We start from the raw sequence: 23,128 nt of genomic DNA on the forward strand, positions 1-23,128 counted from the left end.
GGGCCACTTTAGGGGCGGAAGCGGTTTTTAATGACTTAATGGAAATTGACGACAATAATCTATCTAACAAAAATAAAATGCGATTGAAAGAAAATGCTTAGAAAATTCCTTTTCGCTCTTGCCTGAGAGCTGTTCAAATTTTAAGGGACAGGAAACTCGAATTCAAACTATCGTGAGTATTATTCATATTAATATATTATGAAACATCGCTATCATGACTAAGAGCCCCATATGGGTTCGAAACTAGTGGGGCATACTCTGACATCGTACCAAGTGAGTCTTTGCCGTGTTTCATTACAAATTAATATAAAACAAAAATACTGAAAGGACAATCCAAACTTTTAATTAGAAACGTGGATAGTTTGCTTTAAAAGACTTAAGAGCATACAAGCACAGGCGTGCAAACATACCGATGCGTACAAACACACAAAGATAAATACTGCGCTGCGAAGTCGATCACCAAGCACTACATCATGGAATATGTCACCATATGGACGACCACAATTGGATAAAGACCTATTGTAAAGACTTCCAAACACAAGGGGCCTACGCTGCCTTTAATGCTCGTAACATGAATGGACATTATCAGCAGTGAACATTTAATTTTATTATTAACTTTAGTCCATAATTTCTCACAAGAATCGAAAAGCTCGTAACTTGCACCACACGTTATAGCATTATAGGCCAAAAGCGCGAAAGTAACTTGCGCCACAAATTTGATACGTCAATGTTGTCGGATTTTAATTTAGCTTGAATGCTGCCCATAGAGCTCGGTACAAACATGGCGAAATTACTAATACTCTGTCGCAACATTCATCACATAAGCTGAGACGAGCACTGCTGGACAGTGGCCTCTCGTACAAACAACGCAGTAACCGCCTGTAACCATGGTAACAATGCATGGACAATATCAGATCTAGACATTGCTTTAATCCGGGACTGTAGCCGGTTGGAGGGCTGGCCATACATTGGATGCTGGCGGGAGTCCATGCAAGAGGTCAATGTCCAGCAGTGGACGGACCATCTATTAATAAAACTGACGATGATGTTGTCTATCATATCTCATGCCTAAAAAGTTGAAAAGCTCGCAACTTGAACCACACATTAAAGCATTATAAGCCAAAAGCTTGTTACTTGCGCCACACATTATGACATGTAAGCAACAGACACGCGGACCGACCAACAAGATGGCACTGACGATACGTCAATGCTGTCGGATTATAATGACGACGCATCGCGCCATTAGCTCGAACACTGCCCACAGAGCTCGGCGCAGACATGGCGGACTTACTAATGCATTTACCTAACAATGCATCAGCTATATTGGCACTAAATGCTTTGTTTGTTTTTGATGACGTAGTAAAGGCGTTGAGGATTTATTTTATAGTACCTAATAGTAGGGTCATCGTTATCAACCCATATTCGGCTCACTGCTGAGCTCAAATCTCTTCTCAGAATGAGAGGGGTTAGGCCAATAGTCCACCAATCCCAATGCGGATTGGCAGACTTCACACACTCGGAGAACTAAAAAAATTCTCTGGTATGCAGGTTTCCTTACGATTAATTTTCTTAAAATGCACACAACTGAAAAGTTGGAGGTGCATGCCCCGGACCGGATTCGAACCCACGCCCTCCGGAATCGGAGACACAGGTCATTTCCACTAGGTTATCACGGCTCATAACGTACGTAGTACAAAAACGGAACTCTTATTTAAAATAACTTTTTTAAACAAATCATGTATTTTTTAAAGTAAACGTCAAAAACGTTGTCGTCCATTTTGTGACGTCACGATGTTACTGTCAATAGAGGAATAAATGTCAAACTAATTATTAACTAATATTTTTTACAAACGTTTGGCAAAGGTTTAGTGCTAACGTGACGTCATGAAACATTTAAAAATGTAGACCGTCATGGCTGACATATCATTAAAAATATTTAAAAAATAAAATTTTTATGTATTCATGTCTTAAAAAATATAATTTTTTTTAATCTTATAGAACGCGAATGAACATTTTAAGGTTCTTTAAATGTCAACTAGCCTATTGAAAAACAAGCAGATGGTCTATCTGAACTGATTTTATTTATGTAGTAAACTTGCATATCACTTGCCATACGTATTATTTTAGTAATAAAAACTTATTTACTTGTTTCAGAATTCTGATGCATTGGCTACAGCCCCATGAAGGAGTATCCAGCAATTACTAGTTAGGTATGTAAAGAGTACTTGAATTGCACAGCTATTGTATTTTATATCTTATTTATAATCAAAATACGGTTTAAAATACCTCGTCGAAAATACCCATCGGGATCTTTGCATTTTTTAGTCACGTGACTATTTTTTTCGTATTTCTGACAGCAAACCCTTTCATTTGATATACATATCATGGGGGTGGATTTCAAACAGCCAGTCCGCCATCTTGGGGAGGCCGCCATATTGGATTTGTAATGACGTTTCTTAACTAATCATGTATTGTCATCAGAACTCAGAATGTGTGCAAAATTTCATCTTAATGGAAGAGCGAGAAGTGCGTCTAATCAAGGTTTCAAGATTTTCTTACAAACATAGGTACAAGTGATTGGGAAGGCCGCCATATTGGATTTGTAATAACATTTCTTAGCTAGTCATTTATAGTCATCAGAACTCAGAGCGTGTGCAAAATTTCATCTTATTCGAAGACCGGGAAGTGGGTCAAATTAAAATTCCATGATTTTGTTACATATTTACAAGTGATTGGGGAGGCCGCCATATTGGGTTTGTAATAACATTTCTTAGCTAGTCATGTATAGTCATCTGAACTCAGAGCGTGTGCAAAATTTCATCTTATTCGAAGACCGGGAAGTGGATCAAATTAAGATTCCGAGATTTTGTTACATATTTACAAGTGATTGAGGAGGCCGCCATATTGGATTTGTAATAACGTTTCTTAGCTAGTCATGTATAGTCATCAGAACTCAGAGCGTGTGCAAAATTTCATCTTATTCGAAGACCGGGAAGTGGGTCAAATTAAAATTCCAATATTTTGTTACATATTTACAAGTGATTGAGGAGGCCGCCATATTGGGTTTGTAATGGCATTTCTTAGCTAGTCATGTACCTATGGTCATCAGAACTCAGAGCGTGTGCAAAATTTCATCCTAATCGAAGACCAGAAAGTGGGTCAAATTTTCTTAGATACATTACACAAGATTCCAAGACTTTCTTAGATACATAGTTACAAGTGAAGCTAATATAAAGCGTGTAAAAATAACTTGCGGCTTTTAAACTAAGATGTCTACAACTAATAGAGCAACGTCGACTCGTCAGTTTGATGTATAGCCCGTGTAGTTACAGATCCCAGATTCTAGCTCTTTATCTAGTAATCTAGCTCGCTGTAATCTAGGTCATACCTATAGGCTGATCGAGACCTGTTTCTTGGAAGCGAGTTTAACGGAAATTCTGATAGGCTTCCAAACACTTAATATCTTTAATAGAGTAATTCTTGTATACATTTTGTAGCATTTTGCTTTTTCCCTCCTTGGAACCCCCGCCCTATTGCGGCTAAAATCCAAATTAGTGAAGTCTTTTTTTTTTAATCTACTAAATATTCAAAACGTATAATTGAAAAATATTCATTAACACAAAATAAAATTGATTCGCGCTTAAATAAAATTGAATCGCGATTAAATGTAATTAAAAACCTTTACACATTGTCTATTGATATCCCACGGTGAAGATACACATTATTTAAAATTATAGAAGCCGAATATAATATCTCATAATGAAACCCTACGATACGCGTTCATTAGAAAATTATTAAATGATTTTCAAAATAACGCATGCGCGGCTTTGTGTGGGATCGATTCAACGATAATTACCACAGACAAAGGAGAAATGTGTAACAACACTATCCGATGTAAAAAACGAAGAAAGGGCTAAGCCTTAGTGATGTGCCGCCGGACAAAAGATCGATATCGACGCGCGGGTGGGTTCGATTTTATAAATAAATTAGTTTTAATTGAAACGTCAGTCAGTGCCGGGCGAGATGCGTGTGCGTTGGTTTTTTTATTTGTTTTTTTTTAATAGAAGAGCGGATGTGGAGTGAAGGCTTAATGCTCCTTTTGAATGCAATTAACACCATGAAGGTAACATTAGATCTATTTGTAATATCTAATGGCGTTCTCAACTTAATTAACCTTTAATAAAACAAATTATCGTTGTTTATCAAATTGTTCTTGTTTTTAACACCCGACGCGAAAGAGGGGTGTTATACTTGTAAGTTTGACGTGTCTGTCTGTCAGTGTGTCTGTGGCACCATTAAAGAAAATCTTGTAATAAAGTTACTGACATCTGTTTTACTTACCCATTCAATATAATGATCTGGCGAGTCCACCACAAAGACGTAATGTGTATATTTATGAAGCGGATTAAAATATATATTTATTGCTAATTTATTCTATATGAATCAGTAAGGACCTACCACAACGGATTACTAGTTGAACGGTGACTTTCTATTCACAATCTTCAGTGCACAGCTATTGTATTTTATATCTTGTTTATAATCAAAATACGGTTTAAAATACCTCGTCTAAAATACCCATCGGGAACTTGCAGCGAATTAAACATTCCCCAGATTCCAAATGCTGTATCTTTAAGGTTATCTGTTAGACTTAGTTTTGTTTAAAATGTCCATTGTCCGGCCTTTGTTTACTAATATCACCGACAAATACCGATTACCGCAGTATCGGAATTCACCGATAAATAACGGAAAGGAACGGAACGGTAATAGGTATGCAGTTTTCGCAGTCTCCGCAACAATGCAACGTTCTAAAGCAGGGGTTCCCAAACTTTTTTTTCTCATAGACCAATCTCTGGTTCCGGTGGACCCCCTGCTAAATTTCTATGCAAAACTCGTCAAAAAATTTTATTACATTTACCTATAGGACCTGCTTCTATTCTTCACTATATTTTCTATACTAATATTATAAAGCTAAAGAGTTTGTTTGTTTGTTTGTTTGATTGAACGCGCTAATCTCAGGAACTATAAGATTAAATAAATTAAGATAGGATTTCAAATATTCTTTCATTGTTAGATAGCCCATTTATTGAGGAGGGCTATAGGCTATATATTATCCCCGTATTCCTACAGGAACGATAACCACGCGGATGCAACCGCGCGACGTCAACTAGTTCTTAAATAATTGTGATGTGTGGCATAATGTATTAAGAAATATATTTTCTTTTTTTCTTTCTTTCTATGGGAATTTTCGTTGCAGCTAAATCAATAGCCTCAATGAAATAACAGTTTAAAAAAATAGTGAGAATTAATTACTTGGTTAATTAATTAATTGATTGTGCTGTGAGTGGATGATAAAAAGTAGAATTGTCCATGGAAAAAGTCATTTCACCCAACTTTAATTTTTGATATTTACCCACTGCACAAGGAAGCAATCTATTCGGTATGAAACCAGACAAATTTTCGTGAACCCCCGCTTACGAATCGTGAACCTCCATTTTTATGACACGTTAACGTAGACCACCGCCGAGTCTTCCGTAGAACCCTGGGGGTCACCTGGACCACTTTGGGAATCAATGGTCTAAAGTATTCGTGTATCGTGTTGCAGGTTGGGTCGAATTCCCCTTTGGGACAGTTCACGCTACAAATTCTAGGTTTATTTTAGAAGCACTTTTTAAAATGTATCACTACAACTGTTAGTTCGAACATTATTCTGTTTTTATATGTAAAATAATGAATTTCAATCTATATCTCTAAATATCACTTTTTAAATCTTTATTATTTATTATTGATTTATTCTTATCGACTTTAAAAGTCGGCAAGAAAATTTGCAATTTTCCAAATACTCTCCAAAATAAACGAAAGAAAATTAGATAGCTCATGTCTTGTAGACAAAAAAGTATTTTAAAATTTTTTAAACTTTTAAATTTTAAACAATATAATTTTTAAAAATTTTAGTTTAACCCATTTTTATTATAATTTTTTAATTTCAAGCTTATCCCCCAAAACATTAAATTTAAAATTTTATATGATTTATTTTATTAAATTATTAAAGAATTTTAATTTTAAATTATTTTTTTTCTAAAAAAAACTAAATTAATATGTCCTTAACGACATTTTATACTATAGACATGTTACGTGCCCACAAAATCACCACAAAAAGTGAACCGAATTTAGCTACTCCACTGAGCGCACGCATGCAAAAATTTTGTGTTTAATGTCATTGTATAGATATTTTTGTATATACTATTTTTAAAATTCCTAAACACACAACTCGTTGTATATGTATATTTAGGTATTATTTGTTATTACTTTCGATGTTTACTATGCGACTCAATGAAATGCGGTCAATTAGCCGCTTTTGTTCGCCTTCGTTTTGACGCGCTAGTGACATATCTCTATAATAAAATCTTTGTTTCTGAAAAAGAAATAAGAAAATGCTTAATATAAGGCAAATTTTGGCCATCACGCGATTATATATTGTACATCTTTTCATGGTAAAAAACTATGTCAAACGTAAAAAGACAGTATAAAAAATAGGAAGCTGTGATCTGTTTGCAGTATAATACTCGTGAATATATTAATTAGAAAATAAAAAGAAAAACATTATAATACAAAAACATTTTAAACAGTGTAGAAATTTTCTTTAACGAGTCATTATAAAACTAATAAAGTATTTCTACCTTGCTTATTCTTCTCAAGACAGAACTCACGCCTTTTAAATTAAAATCAAATATTATTAGCTATGTACAGATCTCGAACAGACAAATATACGCTCACATTTAATTAACTTTGCAGCGTTCGAACCGCGTTAAAAACAGTTTTAATCTTGCTAGATTTATTGCAGCAGAAATTGAAGATTTATTTGATAAAACCCTAGACCCTATAAATAAAAATAACACCGGCCATTCACACAGCTACAAGCAAAGATTTTGTACCATTAGATATGTTACGTCTCTACAAAATCACCGCGATACGTTATCCGAATGTAGATACTCCACTGAGCGCACAAATCCACAATTATGTGTTTACTTACATTATATATTTATGTATATAACCATAGCTTTAACACTTCTTGAACACACAACTCGAAGTATTATTTGTTTAAATTCGTTGTTTACAATGCGACTAAATGAAATTAAGACAATTAGCCACTTTTGCCCGCCTCAGTTTCGACGCGCAAGTAACATGTCTAATATTATAAAATCTTTGGCTACAAGTACCTACAACGCGGTAGTCGGGTAATTGGAAGCGTGAACAGCCGTGACCTGAGGGATTTATTTTTATTAAATGGAATAAATCGACGCCATTTTATGTCAGTCGTGATCCGTATTAGGGGCAGGTGGACAGTTGGTTTGTGGTTTCAAGTCTTGAATTCACAGTTAGACTCTTAAGACGGATTTAGTTTCACGTTTCTTCCACAGAATTGATAGGTCCAATTCGGTCTGGGGCATAAACCTCCTACTTTTTAGTTATGTGCATTTTAAGAAATTAAATATCACGTGTTTCAAACGGCGAAGGAAAAACATCATGAGGCATACATGAGAATTTTCTTAATTCTCTACGTGTGTGAAGTCTGCCAATCCGCATTTGGCCAGCGTGGTGGACCTAACCCCTCTCATTCTGAGAGGAGACTCGAGCACAGCAGTGAGCCGAATATGGGTTGATAATGATCATGATGACATATACAAATATATACAATCGCGACATATTTTCATCCAAAATTTCTCAAAACGATGAAAGTTTTCGAACAGTGCGTGTTGCCAGTGATGACCTACGGATCTAAGACTTGGTCTCTAACTGTCCTAGCCTCATAAGATGGCTCAAAGTCACTCAGCGGGCGATGCAGCGAGCTATGTGATCGAATCAGATATGAGGATATTCGCAAAAGAACCAATGTCACTCACATAGCTTAGCGTGTCGCGAAATGGAAGTGGCAAAGTTCACATAGTTCGAAGAGCCGATAGACGTTGGAGCACCAAGGTCTGGAATGGCGACCCCGCACCGGAAAACGCAGTGTTAGTCCCCACTAGGTGAACCGAGGACATCAAGCGAGTTGCAGGGAGCCGCTGGATACTGTGCGGCCCAAGACCGTGATATTTGGAACTCTATACAAGAGGCCTATGTCCAGCAGTGGACGTCCATCAGCTGATAATGATGATGATGAAACACTACAATAGTAGGTACCTAGTATAATATTAAAATTAGATTTGTTATTCAGCGTACATCTAGATAAAGTAATACAAGCTCGCAACGAAAATATTTATCTGGGTCGACCAATACTCCGTTAATGGTGAACTCACTGCCGGTAATTTATATCGGGAATTGTATAAAATTATCAGTGTACAATGACTTTAATTCAATGGCGGCAATAAGTCATGGCAGCCAGCGTTCCGACAACTCTATGGCTAAATAACTTTTCGTGAGAAAATCGGTTAATTTCATTGACAGTCAAATAACTGGAGAAAAGAAGAAAAATGACTTACGCATTTCGTTTTTGGGACATGGGAGTTAAGTAAGAAATTTTTCAAAGTTTGGGTGTGAGCAATTTTGACAGGTTATATTAAGAGGTATAATTAATCAATGAGTATTCTGAGTATAATTCGAATTAAGAACTCCTCTGCGTGTTAGACCAATTTTCATGTAGTTTTATCTTTCATATAGTTTCATGTTGTTTTTGTTTTATTGAAATCGATTAAATGATTGTATTTATAACGTGTAACAACGACATTTTATACTATAGACATTTTACGTGCCTACAAAATCACCATAAAAAGTGAATCGAATTTAGCTACTCCACTGAGCGCACGGATATATAATTTTGTGTTAAATTCCATTATATACTTATATATACAGTTTTTAAAGTTCCTAAAATATTTAGGTGTTATTTGTTTAAATAACTTTCGTTGTTTACTAAGCTATGCGACTCGATGCGGTCAATTAACCGCTTTTGTTCGCCTCCGTTTTGACGAGCTAGTAACATGTTTCTATTATAAAATCTTTGACTTGTAATAATGTTTTTGACTTTTTAAGAGTCATTATTATGTTACTATTAATGAATGCCTAAAAATCATTAACAATCGCTAAAGCTTATCATCAAAGCTACACAGTGATAGTTCAGTTCTCACGTCTCGGAATGTTAAGGCGTTTTCACACTGTGAAGATAATTAATGGAAAATCTTTATTGACCCGAAGCGACTATTATGTCAACACTGAATGTAATCGACGATATGTTAACTAATTGCATAACTATATATAACAATTTATGTAGCATGTATCCATCAAAAGACAATACCCGTAATACGCCATATGCTTATGCATATGCATCGGTTATTTTTTCTTTCCATTCTGAATTGGAATTCTTCAATTTTACTGTCTGTATGTTTAAAAAAAATACAAAGTTATTGAAGGAATACGAGTTCCGTTTGACTATACAATAAGACTATAAAAAACCGGACAAGTGCGAGTTGAACTCGCGTGACGAGGGTTCCGTATCGATCATGCTTTTGAAAACTGACAAACTGTGTATTTCCTATTTTGGTATTTATTATCAACCCGTCAAATTTTACCTGTTCGCGATACATACCCAAATACAGGGGTATACATATCACTGAACAGAGTCGACACTCAATATTAAAATTTCATTAACAATATTTGTAGACGCAGACCTCTGAAACGGCTCGACTTATTTATTATTTTTTCTTTGTATCTATGGTAGGTATCAGAAAAGGTCTTAATATGTTTTTCAAAATCTTTACATATAGGTTTTTCTATATTATAAGTTAATAATAATGATATTTTGTGTCAAATTTAATGTATTTCGGCGTCCATCATAGAATTTCAAATTGGTAGAAAAGTATCCTAGGGTGGGCACTGTACTGTTCTAGAGTGGGTCCGGCCCACCAGGCCCACCCGCTATATACGCATATGCGCGATTCACATCATACAGGTGACTGTCACCGCTGTCTTTATGAAATATCTTCATAAATAAGTCCATACTGACTTACACTTCTGTACTAACGCGTCAAAACAGACAAACAAAACACTCTTTAGCTTTATTATATTAGCAGATTGTTATTAGAACATATCCTACAGGCGGGGCTGTTAGCGTAAACTAGTGCCCCATGAATCGCTTCAACTGCACATATTATAAATTCTAACCAACACTATCTGAAGGCTTATCTTCTCGACTATACCATAGAATGGAAACTCCCTGCTGAATCGTAGCAGGGCTATAACGCCATAAAATATGGCAGCAACAGTTCTTATAACAATAAGAACTTCGCAATTTATTATGACGATTACAATCGCGGCCGATAGTAATGCTTTGTTTGTTATAGCGCGCGTTTAGTATAGCTACCGCGCTCGCACGCATTTCATTAGACAGGCATTAGTGTACTGGGCCTATTTTCTGGATCATTTTTTTTTCGTTTCATCTGGAATCATTTTTAAGATTGAACGAGTGTATCGTTAACTAACATTATTATATTGAACTTTTTATTATTCTAGATCTATCAAACCGCATTGAAAATCTTGCATTGGTTCTAAGCTCCGAGACTCGTACTCAATAGTGAAAATTATTAATGAATGAGCGATACAGGATAGCGGCTTACTTGAGCACTCGCTTGCGGTATGAAACTTCCATCGCAAGCAGTTATTTTATTATTTGCAAATTAGCCCTTGAGTGCAATGTCACCACTAGGGTGGTAACTAGCCACGGCCTAAGCCTCCCACCAGCGAGACCTGGACCAATCAAGAAAACCTCAATCGATCCAACCGATCGAACCCAGGACCTATAAGTAAGGCAAGGTCTATAGCCCCTAGCACTGACGCAGTATAATCTTACATGAAGAACAGTCCAATGTTGCGTTCCTCTCATCATTATAGCACGTACTTGCAAGCGAGTTCGCTCGCCCAAGCACTGGCGCGGTGTGCAGTGAGCGGCGCATTGGCGGCAGGTCCGGTTCCGACCCAATTCACCGACACAGGCGATCGCTAGCAGTTTATCATATTATCTGACCGTTATCTACCGGCCGCTTCGTTTAGCCCGTTGTTTAGTTCACGGCTCACCCTTAGGGCGTTCGTACACTTGTACTCTAGATTCTTAATAGCTCTAAATAAATTAAAGCACTAGATAATGGTAAATCGCAAAAAAAAAACATATTCACTAATCGATACATAATTTCATTCCCTAAGATTTACGCGAAGGAAACGCGCCAAATCTTTTATATTTTTCCTAGTTTAGGTATTCTAAGTCATCCAACATATTATATCATAGACAGTGCAGGCAAATACCGGTGACAATAATGTTTTCTTTGACACCAGAATGTCTGCCAAAAAGTTGTTTATGAGTTACCAGTGTAAAACTCTCAAAAACAGTGTAACTTTTTTTCCTTGAACCGTAGATTTGTACGGGACAAAACGTAGTCCATGTGTTAATCCAGGAAATAATCTATCTCCATTCCAAATAACGGCTGGTTATGTATTTTTAACCGACTTCCAAAAAGGAGGAGGTTCTACGTTCAGCTGTATGTATGTTTTTTTTTATGTATGTCCAGCGATCCGTCATTTATAAACCGATTTTAAAAATTCTTTTCTTACAATTTTTATTGTTAAAACGGTCACCTTCCGATTAAATCAATGAATCAAACCAGCTCCAATGATAACCAAGTGCATTATATTATAGAGTGCAAACAAATGTATGATTCTAAGTCTTCCAAGATTTACCCACACATACATACAGACATGGCAAGTTATATAAAAGCTTGGAATTGCTTGATTACGACTGTTGATGATTTAAATGGCATGCAAGTAGCAAAAAACCACGTATCCCGATGCGAACATAGCGTAATTGTACGTTATTTATCGAATGATACGTAATAATACGACAAAGCGTAGTTACGTAACATTGCTGGAAATGTAAATATGAATATGATGGAAAATAATGCTGTTTAAAGATCTCTCTCAAGAGCATTGCCTTTTCCTTATGTGTTTCTATCGGGGTGATAAGAGTTTGTGTTTTGGCCTGAAAAAACTCTCTCAACTCTCATAGAATAACTTATAAACGCATTAACACGAACGCATTAACAGTACGACCGGGGCTAGTAAAAGCCAATACCCGTCCTGGTGTATTTTATCCCCGTATTCTTACGGGAACGAGAACCAAACGGGTAAAAACTGAAAACGCGCGGCATCTGTTGGTTAAAAATATACAAGCAAGCACGAAATTGTAATTAGGTACTTCTTACGAAGTTCTACGCATTAAAAACTTTAAGAAACATCGCAATAAAACTACAACATAAACAAAATCGAAGCTTTTATAATCATTTTTACGTTTTTCACATGTTTTTTTCATCGCCCAATGATAAACTAATAAAATAACGCACGAGCTTCAAAAACCGACGCGTTCCTATAATCAATTAAACATATCTTTATAGATCTCTAAAATGCTCATTTTCCAGTTAATATGCGTCGTAAACATTTGGGTGGCATATAAAAGTATATTTGGCATCTGGCATATCAAGAACTGAAGTTTAACTGTTCCAAGCATTGCCAATATTGATACTTTCCAGCATTGTATCTACTGCAGATACAGAAAACATACGAAGGTGCCTACATATAATATTTACCTAGAAAAACATCGTGAGGAAACTTGCATACCAGAGAATTTTCTTATTTCACTGCGTGAAGTCTGCCTATTCGCATTGGGCCAGCGTGGTGGACTATTGGCCTAACCCCTTTCATTCTGAGAGGAGACTCGAGCTCAGTACTGAGACGAATACGGGTTGATAATGATGATATTGTTTAGATTATAGATAGGTTCATACCAATTTTAAGAAATTAAATATCACGTGTCTCACGGTGAAGGAAAAACATCGTGAGGAAACCTGCATACCAGAGAATTTTCTTAATTCTGTGTGAAGTCTGCCAATCCGCATTGGGCCAGCGTGGTGGACTATTCGCCTAACCCCTTTCATTCTGAGAGGAGTCTCGAGCTCAGCAGTGAGACGAAGACGGGTTGTTAAGGATGATGATGACATACCTACGTAATACAGATAGGTAATATATAAAATAAAAAAAAATACAACATTCCTCGTTCCATCGCCCGCTGTGCGACTCTGAGCCTTCTTATGAGACCCATAGTAAGCGATCAAGTCTCAGAACCATTAGGATCCATTGAAAAGTTTTGCCCAGTACAGGACCATGCTGGCCATGCGAGTTGGTCAGCGCAGAGCTAGATTTTTCGCAAATATTTTATTTTAAAAATATGACTAATATTCCTTTTGTTTCCGTTGATTTGACTTAGAGTCCAATTAGCACTCGTTAAAACCAGTACTAGGTCATCCTTAGAACACCTGTAGAACATATCGAGCACAGTTTGAACAAGGTGAGAATCTCCTAACGGTGCTGAGCCGCTCGTGTGAATGGGCGTACAGTCGGTAATTCGACCCAAATCACACGTCCCACCCAACAAGGACTTGAGGAGCAATCTTTTGGACAGCTGTGTCGGTAATTGGAGTTATAACACCACTTGATCGTTAGCGAATATTTAGTTAACTGCGTCCTCGGTTTAGTGACTAAACGATGTTGCTTTTTTTAAAAAATAAAAAGGATAGTTGCTATTTCTTTTAAATATGACCAATATCCCCTCCAACTAGCCTGGAAAGGCTTTATTAGGAATGGGTACGACAAAAGTCCAGCGCGCTAGAACCACCACTGCTTTACCGTTGAGGTTTTGGATCATGAAGACCTGAATTCCAGTCCTGGATGAAAGCTATTGTTTCTTCTTTATTATGTTTTTGTTTCTTCCGAGAACGTCTATGTAGCATTTGCTGGACCTAAGCTCCAAATGCCTTCATAAATAAGAAGGGTCCCTCTTGATAGTCTCCTCATTTCTGGTTCGATCACGCAGAGATACTCCAAGCATTACTCGTTCCATACTTTACGTATGACCGCCTTTAACCTCAATCACTCCCGATCAAAACTTGTGACACACGATAACCAATTTAGAGCTCGCAATTAAACAGATTAAACAACGCGGCAATTTGCAGTCTGTAAATTCTCGGAGCATCCCGACTTCTCGAGACTCCAATCGCAAATCGATACATATTCGATATGAAAACACGTCTTCCAATTAGAGCGGCCAACAAGCTGTTATTGCCTTACAAGTTACATTGCCTCAAACATCGTTTTGATAAAGCCGTACATTTCCTACCAGTGCCTTCCTAATAGCTAATGGTAACAGCATCGGTTAAAGCGTCTAAAGCTTTTCAAAACCTGTTATCCTCAGAAAATATGGAGAAATTGATTCCTCATTAATGTTTACCTAACTAGAAACTCGTACCAATGTATTGTTCTTTAATTATGCGCTATTTAGGTAACATCTCCTGCATTTTGCTTTTGGTTTTGATAGTAATAATGGCAGTGCATTGTAGGATGATTTCTTAATGAGCATGCCCTGAGGTAAAGGTCTTCTTATAGGCAATTTCCATTTAGAATAACGCAGCCATCTCCTTCTTCCATCATCTATTATTATATAAAACAATGTTTGCCTTTCAATGTTTCTTCGGGAGACAATCTTGAAAAGGGGTCTTGTCTTTAAATAAATACAAAGACATCTATAGAGGACGTAGGACCTTATGCTGCATATATATGATGTATCTAAAAACATAAAGTTCTGTACACTCTAAATATATACGTTCTAGTCTCAAAACTAACGGCTTCACTAGGGTAGTGGTGGAACTGTTTGAAGGATTACGAGCTCCTGGGGTTTTAAATGGGATAATAATATTGAGTTTTCATGCTTCTCATTTTTCTTCAGAAACTCTCAATAGTAGTCCAACGTAGTGAAGTCGATACTGAAGTCGTCGAAGAAGTCGATACGTCTGCAAATCGAAAAACACAGGCTATCAGTCCAGGATAATATCATTGACACCTGTTAGCCTATTCACTATTTTGGTCTTTATTATCAACCTATTGAAATAAACATCAAATAAATTGAGAAATGTCATCTACCTGCTGTATATCCACCAGTAGGCACAGGATGACATTTGTTACATAGAATCTCAATTTCGAGTATGTCAACTAGCATACGTCAAAGATAGTGAATTAGACTGTTGATACTAAACCTTACAAATATTTCCTAATGATGATATCCTCCTTGAAGTATTCAATAGCGACACTTGAAAAATATAAGTTGATAATTATGACACCAAACGTATATAAAAAGGAAACCTAACCCACCTTCTATGTAAATTTTCATTTTCAAGCCTTTACATAAAAATATACCCAAACCTAGATATAATCTAATACCTAAAGACTCTTTCGACGCTCCAAGCGTTTAATAGCCCACATTTACTACCAAGGATCCCATTATTACCACACTTAAACAATAAACGCTATCTAAAATTTGCACCTAGGCAGAACGTTATCTGGGATACTTATAACGTGGCATAGGATATCGGTGCCGAGTGGTACGGAGCGTGCGCCGGGATGGTCGTTAAATAAAGATCATTGCCGTGTCAATAGGAGTGAAGCGATGGACTGTCATGGCCAGACCTACCTCATTTTATAAAAGCTGAAAGTATACAGTGTATATGACCGCTGCCTTCCATTCGAAGGACGTAGGTTTGAATCCATTTATTCCTCCAATATTTCAGTTATGTGCATTTTGAGAAATTAAATATCACGTGTCTCAAACGGTGCAGGAAAATCATCGTGAGGAAACCTGCATACATGAGAATTTTCTTAATTTTCTACGTGTGTGAAATCTGCCAATTGGGCTAGTTTGGTGGACTATTAGTCTAACTTCTCTCATTCTGAGAGGAGACTTGTGCTCAACTGTGAGCAGAATCTGGGTTGTTAACGATGATACCCTTGCGCCTACCTTAGATAAGTACGGTAGGTAACTATCGAGATATAATCGCAGTGACCAGACCCTCAATTGTCTAAGTATGAAACGTATTTTTATACAACGTGCTCGGAAGTATTTTCCATGACTCTAGTGTTATATTTTTTAGGGAAAATTAATTAAAAATGTTCATGTGTTCTAAAATTTTTTTGTAAATAGATCTTAAAATGTGTCCCATATCCTTACAATAATCTCTTTATCGTCTTATTTAAATTTTAGCTAATAAAATATTAGATAAAGCAGTTTGGTTCTTTTAAGTGATCTCATCAACACCTTGAAGTTATGGCAAATACTCCCCAGCACCCTGTATAAAAAACGCATTTTATGCTGTATGCAGCAGAATGGGCTTACAAACTCAGATTTTATATTATGAGGTAGGTCTATCCATCACATGCTCACCTTCTATTGCCGCATCAATAGTAGTGTAGCGAAGTCCCGTTGCACAGCCATATTAATAAATAAACTTTGATACTACGCTGCGAAGGCTTTTGCCACTTACAAACAAATATATTGAAAGGCTTCTAAATGCAATAAATATAACCGCCACGCTTATTACTGCCGCCAAACAGTAATGCTGTGAGCCGGTATGAAAGGTATACCTTACGTACCTTACATACCTTATGAATACAGTCAATCATCCTACTATCCTACCAATATTATAAACGCGAAAGTTTGTATGTATGTTTGGAAGTTTGTTACTCTTTAACGCCGCTACTACTGAAGCGTTTTGGCTGAAATTTGGAATGGAAATAGATTTTACTCTGGATTAACACAGGCTTTTTATGCTCTTATTTTGTTACTCTTTCAGTCCTTGACTACTGAACTGACTTAGCTGAAATTTGGTATTGAGATATATTATAGCCTGGATTAACATATAGGCTAGTTTTTATCCCGGAAAAATCCATAGTTCCCGAGAAATTTGTAAAAACTAAATTCCACGCGGACGAAATCGCGGGCGTCCGCTAGTATATGTATAAAACATCAAACAATCATATCAATCGATGGATGTCCACTGCAGGGTATAGGACTTGCAAACATCACGATCCTGATCCACCTGCATCCAGCGAATACGGTCGGTCGATCAGTACTGCGCTTTTTAGTGCAAGGTCCTCATTTCAGCACCTTGGGACCCCAACGTCCATCGGCTCTTCGAACTATGTGCCCCGCCCATTGCCACTTTAGCTTTAGTTTCTTCAGTAGTATTTATATTTAGTAACTGATTCAAGATGAAAAAATTTTAAAAATCCGAAACAAAATATAACTTGGTCACCCTAGGGAAAAACTATTTAAATAAGTTTTAGATAATTAGGTGGTGTATTTGCGTTTTATCCATTAATTACGAGTCACTCTGTATATACTACATATAAATAATTATTTATATGTAGTATATACAGAGTGTCTCGTAATTAATGGATAAAACGCAAATATGATGTATCTACAGACACTGGGAAACATACATGCTCATCACACAAATATTTTCCATTTGTGGGAATCGAACCCACGATCATCGGTCGGTTCGTATTAAAAATAACATTTTCCTACAAACTTCTAAAACGAAACAGCTTAAACCGAAGCTATATTATTAACGCGCTAATAACTGCAAGTTTACGATACGGGCGGCAGATAATCGGTGAAATATCTCAAGTGAAATGTTCATCGACAGGTATCGAACCCGGAACTCGGCGCGCTCGTAACTCGCCGCGCTACGGGGAGCTAAGGCAGACGGACACTGGCATAATAACTGTACGTACTTACATTATAATTTCCCTTTATTTATTACTAGCGGACGCCCGCGACTTCGTCCGCTTGGAAATTGATGTAAAGATGGTCCATTTCAGGTCCACTCTTTTACCCCGTATAATTAAAATTTAAAATAACGTCCTACAATATATCGTGCATTGTCATACAATCTTAACGTGTATACAAAATTTCAGCTCAATCAGTTGAAGATATCTACTTCAAAATTGAGCTCAAAGAATGCACCGTAACATCCTACATACATTGCAAGTTAAATAAAAGCTTTTAAAAAATACAAGGATTTTATTAAAATCTTAGTAAGTGACTAAATCTAAAAAGAAATAAATAAAATTACAACCCAAGTTTTGAGTTATATCAAGATGGCGCCCTTAGAGCAACTATACATGACAAATGACAATTAACAGCAAACATCAAATGGACTACTGCATTGAAAACGTCATCAATCCACTAGTATACGTTACGTTATTAACCCATATTCGGCTCACTGCTGAGCTCGAGTCTCCTCTCATAATGAGAGGGGTTAGGCCAATAGTCCACCACGCTGGCCCAATGCGGATTGGCAGACTTAACACACGCAGAGAATTAAGAAAATTCTCTGGTATGCAGGTTTCCTCACGATGTTTTCCTTCACCGTTTCAGACACGTGATATTTTTTTTTTTTAATGCACACAACAATCCACTAGTATAACCCTTAATAATATTGCATTTCTTGAGAGAGAATGAATATTATTTCGAAAGAATTAAAGTAAATTCGTAGATTTGTATAATCTAAAATAGTTAAAAAAAATTTTTTTTTTTATTTCCGCCAGGGTACAATGACTAATTGCTCCATACAATTTAGGACCATCTCCTTTAATAGGGGCCTGGTTTTATGATGATATTACATACCACAATTATATTGCACTTCACAATATACTGTGCTTCAGTGTAAGTCACGCATGCACATATGATAGAGTGGTGCTAAAGATGCCTATCTAATAACCATTGTAAAGCTGCCAACACCTGCCCTACCAGCTTGTGATAATAGTTGAGTTTCTGCGATCAAACTTTATACTGCCCAGTTTCTAGGTGTACTGTATCATTTGTTTTAAATCTATACTAATACTATCTGAAAAAAAAAAAAACTATACATAACTTACTTGAGACAAATTGTATTTTTTTTTTTTAGTTTTGTAACAAAATTAAAATTTTATTAATTTTATTTTTTATTTTATTTATTTTTAATACTATCTGACGCCGCGCGGTTTCACCCGCGTGGTTTCTGTTCCCGTTGGAATACAAATAAACAAACTCTTCAGCTTTATAATCTATACTATCTAGTATCTATACTAATATTTATAAAGCTGAAGAGTTTGTTTGGTTGAACGCTCCAATCTCAGAAACCAATGGTCCGATTTGAAAAATTCGTTAAGTTTTAGATAGCCCATTTATCGAGGAAGGCTATTTTTTTACAGTCGAGCCGCCATGCACATCACGACCAACACACGATCAGTTTTATTGGATGTCCTTCAGCGCTGCAAGCACATGGGCTAATTTGATGGTGGGTGGCCAACATAACGTATTTTATTGCATTGAAGCACCTACTAACTACTGTTTTTTATTTCAATAAACGTAAATAAATTCTGATGGAATTTGGTGGAAATCAGAACGCGCACAAATTAACTAGCATTCACTGGTTCTTACGTTTATATAGCAACTAGTTTACATAAATAAAAGTCAATTAAAACTTATTTTGTATACATAGTTAACGAAAGTTGCATCAAAAACTCATTTAAATCTTATAACTCCGTAAAGTTAAATCTTCCACAATCGGTTTTGACATCTTTTCACATCCGATTCGCCGCGCACGATAACCTGTTTCCCGACCTTGACTTCACGTAATAAACTTACAAATTTTCTTATTCATTCAACATTTTTATCAAACATCCGTAACTCTTAGAGATAGAGGTGAAATTTGAAGAGAAAGCGTTTTAGGAAACATTAGATAACGCTGTATCATGATGTTTTGACCAACAAAAACTATACACGCAATGGCAGTAATATTCAGCAGAGTTCCTATTATGTCAGCCATTGACGATAAGCTCACATATACCTGCAGGGCAACGCAGTTTTCACGGTTTGACAGCCGATAAAACTGTGTGTTGGTCGCATTATGCATGACATCAAGCCGATCGCGACCAACACACGATCAGTTTTATCGGACTCCAAGCCGTTATCGCTGCAGGCATGTGGGCTTATCGGATAGTGAGTACAAATCTTTCAAGCAGAATTCAAAATGGAGAAGGCTCTATATTCTTGTGTATTTATATGAATCCAATACAACACTTGTAATTTCCAGAAAACCTCAATATAATTTTAAATTGCTGTTGTTTAATACACCTTCTTCTTTTTTTCTACGACGGTTTTTCTGCCGAGAAAATGCTTTTCGTACTTTTCGAACGGCATCCTTCGACAAGTTCATTCTACTTATGGTTTTAACACTTGGCAAATAAAAACAACAGCATGATTTGCAAGGCTTTGGGTTTGCTAGCCCAATTACTGTCCATTTTGAAATATTATCTTTACATTATCTGACTTCAGCTAGACATTCATGATAATTATCATTACTGTCAACCGATGGTCGTCCACTGCTGGACATATGCCTCTAGTATGACTTGACGTGACTTTCAATCACGATAGTCTCAAACAACCAGCACCCAGTGGTTTAACGACATCAAGTGGGCTATATGGAGCCTCTGAATGCTTGCACTTACCTATACCCTCCTATTTACATCTGTACTTTGAATAGTACCTAAATCTGTACGTTGAATAGTACCTACATCTGTACATTGAATAGTACCTATATCTGTACTTTGAATAGTACCGACATCTGTACTTTGAATAGTACCTACATCTGTACTTTGAATAGTACCTACATCTGTACTTTGAATAGTACCTACATCTGTACTTTGAATAGTACCTACATCTGTACTTTGAATAGTACCTAAATCTGTACTTTGAATAGTACCTACATCTGTACTTTGAATAGTACCTACATCAGTACTTTGAATAGTACCTACATCTGTAATATAAATAGTACCTACATCTATAATTTGAATAGTACCTACATCTGTACTTTGAATAGTACCTACATCTGTACGTTGAATAGTACCTACATCTGTACTTTGAATAGTAACTACATCTGTACGTTGAATAGTACCTACATCTGTACTTTGAATAGTACCTACATCTGTACGTTGAATAGTACCTACATCTGTACTTTGAATAGTAACTACATCTGTACGTTGAATAGTACCTACATCTGTACTTTGAATAGTACCTACATCTGTAATATAAATAGTACCTACATCTATAATTTGAATAGTACCTACATCTGTACTTTGAATAGTACCTAAATCTGTACTTTGAATAGTACCTACATCTGTACTTTGAATAGTACCTACATCTGTACTTTGAGTAGTACCTAAATCTGTACTTTGAATAGTACCTAAATCTGTACTTTGAATAGTACCTACATCTGTACTTTGAATAGTACCTACATCAGTACTTTGAATAGTACCTACATCTGTAATATAAATAGTACCTACATCTATAATTTGAATAGTACCTACATCTGTACTTTGAATAGTACCTACATCTGTACGTTGAATAGTACCTACATCTGTACTTTGAATAGTAACTACATCTGTACGTTGAATAGTACCTACATCTGTACTTTGAATAGTACCTACATCTGTACGTTGAATAGTACCTACATCTGTACTTTGAATAGTAACTACATCTGTACGTTGAATAGTACCTACATCTGTACTTTGAATAGTACCTACATCTGTAATATAAATAGTACCTACATCTATAATTTGAATAGTACCTACATCTGTACTTTGAATAGTACCTAAATCTGTACTTTGAATAGTACCTACATCTGTACTTTGAATAGTACCTACATCTGTACTTTGAGTAGTACAGATGTAGGTAGGAGGATACATCAATGGGGATGATGACTAGGTTTGAACATATTGATTTTTATGATATATTCGGGTAAATATCGTCAATGTTACCTAATTTATACATAAAAAATAAAGATTGACTGGATATTTGCAAAATTAATAAGATTATAACAAAGAACAAAGATATTAGTAATTTTGTTTGAACGCCCATTCGAATCTAACGATCATTATAGTAAGTAGCTCCGAAAGTAATGATCGCAAATACCCTGTTACTCTTACAAATTTGCTTTACTATTAGCATACTCTTAATTTATATACAATTTAAAAAAAAATCTGTCATCATCCCTATTACTGTGCCGCCTAACATCAGACGGTGATTAAGATTAACATCATACGATGGTTGCTCCATCATTTGCATTAAGAATACTTCTATGTATTTGATAACGCAATAAAGTATTGAGGTATCTTGATATACTTCCCTTGCGAAATGAATCAAACCAAATCAAATGTTAGGTGTGGCCGATACTAAATAACACTCAAATTTAACCTTTCGCGTTAAATTATTTGATCCCACTGACATTACGATGTCATTGGCTTGTGTATTGCAAACAAGTCTGAATTAGAACTCGCTAGTGTGTGATAACTTTAATTGTATATTATTAGTATCGCTTGGATCGAAATGGATAACTAGTCCAATAAATATATCTTGTGTTACAGAGCTTAAAGCTAAAAAACCTAATATATCTATAAAGACTATAAAGTCTATATAGATAGACATATGCTGTCGTGGATACATAGATACTTGTAGTTTTTGCGTAACTTCATCAGATTACGTAACGCACGCAACGGAAACTGTCAAAAGGAAATTTAATTTTCCGTTTTCGTCACACTTTTTATTGATTGTTAGTATTGTTCGTGATGTTATATAGCCTATGTCCTAGCTTTGTATTAGTAAAATAATTTTTACAGAGATTATCTACTCCCTACAACATCACAAACACACAAACGTTACCTCTTTATAATATTAGTATAGAGGTATAGATTCGATTATATCACATTCATAGGTTTAAACAAATACTGGTTTTTCTGTATACCAAAATAAACTCAGTAAACAAGATATAGCTCATACTAAAGATATAAAGATCTAAAGAGGTCAAGCTGGTGAGTTTGTGGGGTTCTAGGGGGGTAATCTCTGAATCTACTGAACCCTGAAAATTCTTTTACCAATAGAAAGCCACGTTATCTGTGAGTGTCATAAGCTATTTTTTATCACATATTCCCCCGAAGGTGAGAACTACGCAAGTGAAATCACGTAGCGTCTGCTAGTTAGTATAATATTTTGGAATCTTAGCAGATTTAACGCATTACGATTAGACGATTGTTACGGAGCCAACAAAAAACGCCCCGCGTTTGCGGTTACGCGGGTCAAGGTTAATCTCCCCATAAAACTTTGTGAAACAATCTCAAACCATCACGACATCTAAATTAACCTGATCGTCAAGTCACAGAAATGATG

The 23,128-nt window shown here is 36.1% G+C and overlaps 1 protein-coding gene across 3 annotated transcripts in view; it reads left to right on the forward strand.

Annotated features, from left to right (window-relative positions):
* LOC112052130 (uncharacterized) overlaps window positions 1–23,128 on the forward strand; it is a 129,667-nt gene that overhangs the window by 67,755 nt on the left and 38,784 nt on the right. The window contains exons 2-4 of one of the 3 annotated variants that reach the window (XM_052885728.1): window positions 2,155–2,210; window positions 17,568–17,647; window positions 19,117–19,202. The gene's annotated coding sequence lies outside the window, so the exon portion shown is untranslated. The remainder of the gene's footprint in view (window positions 1–2,154; window positions 2,211–17,567; window positions 17,648–19,116; window positions 19,203–23,128) is intronic. The other 2 variants (XM_024091075.2, XM_024091078.2) reach the window with 2 other exon arrangements.

Source organism: Bicyclus anynana, chromosome 15, assembly GCF_947172395.1.
Source record: "Bicyclus anynana chromosome 15, ilBicAnyn1.1, whole genome shotgun sequence".
NCBI classification, from domain to species: domain Eukaryota; kingdom Metazoa; phylum Arthropoda; class Insecta; order Lepidoptera; family Nymphalidae; genus Bicyclus; species Bicyclus anynana.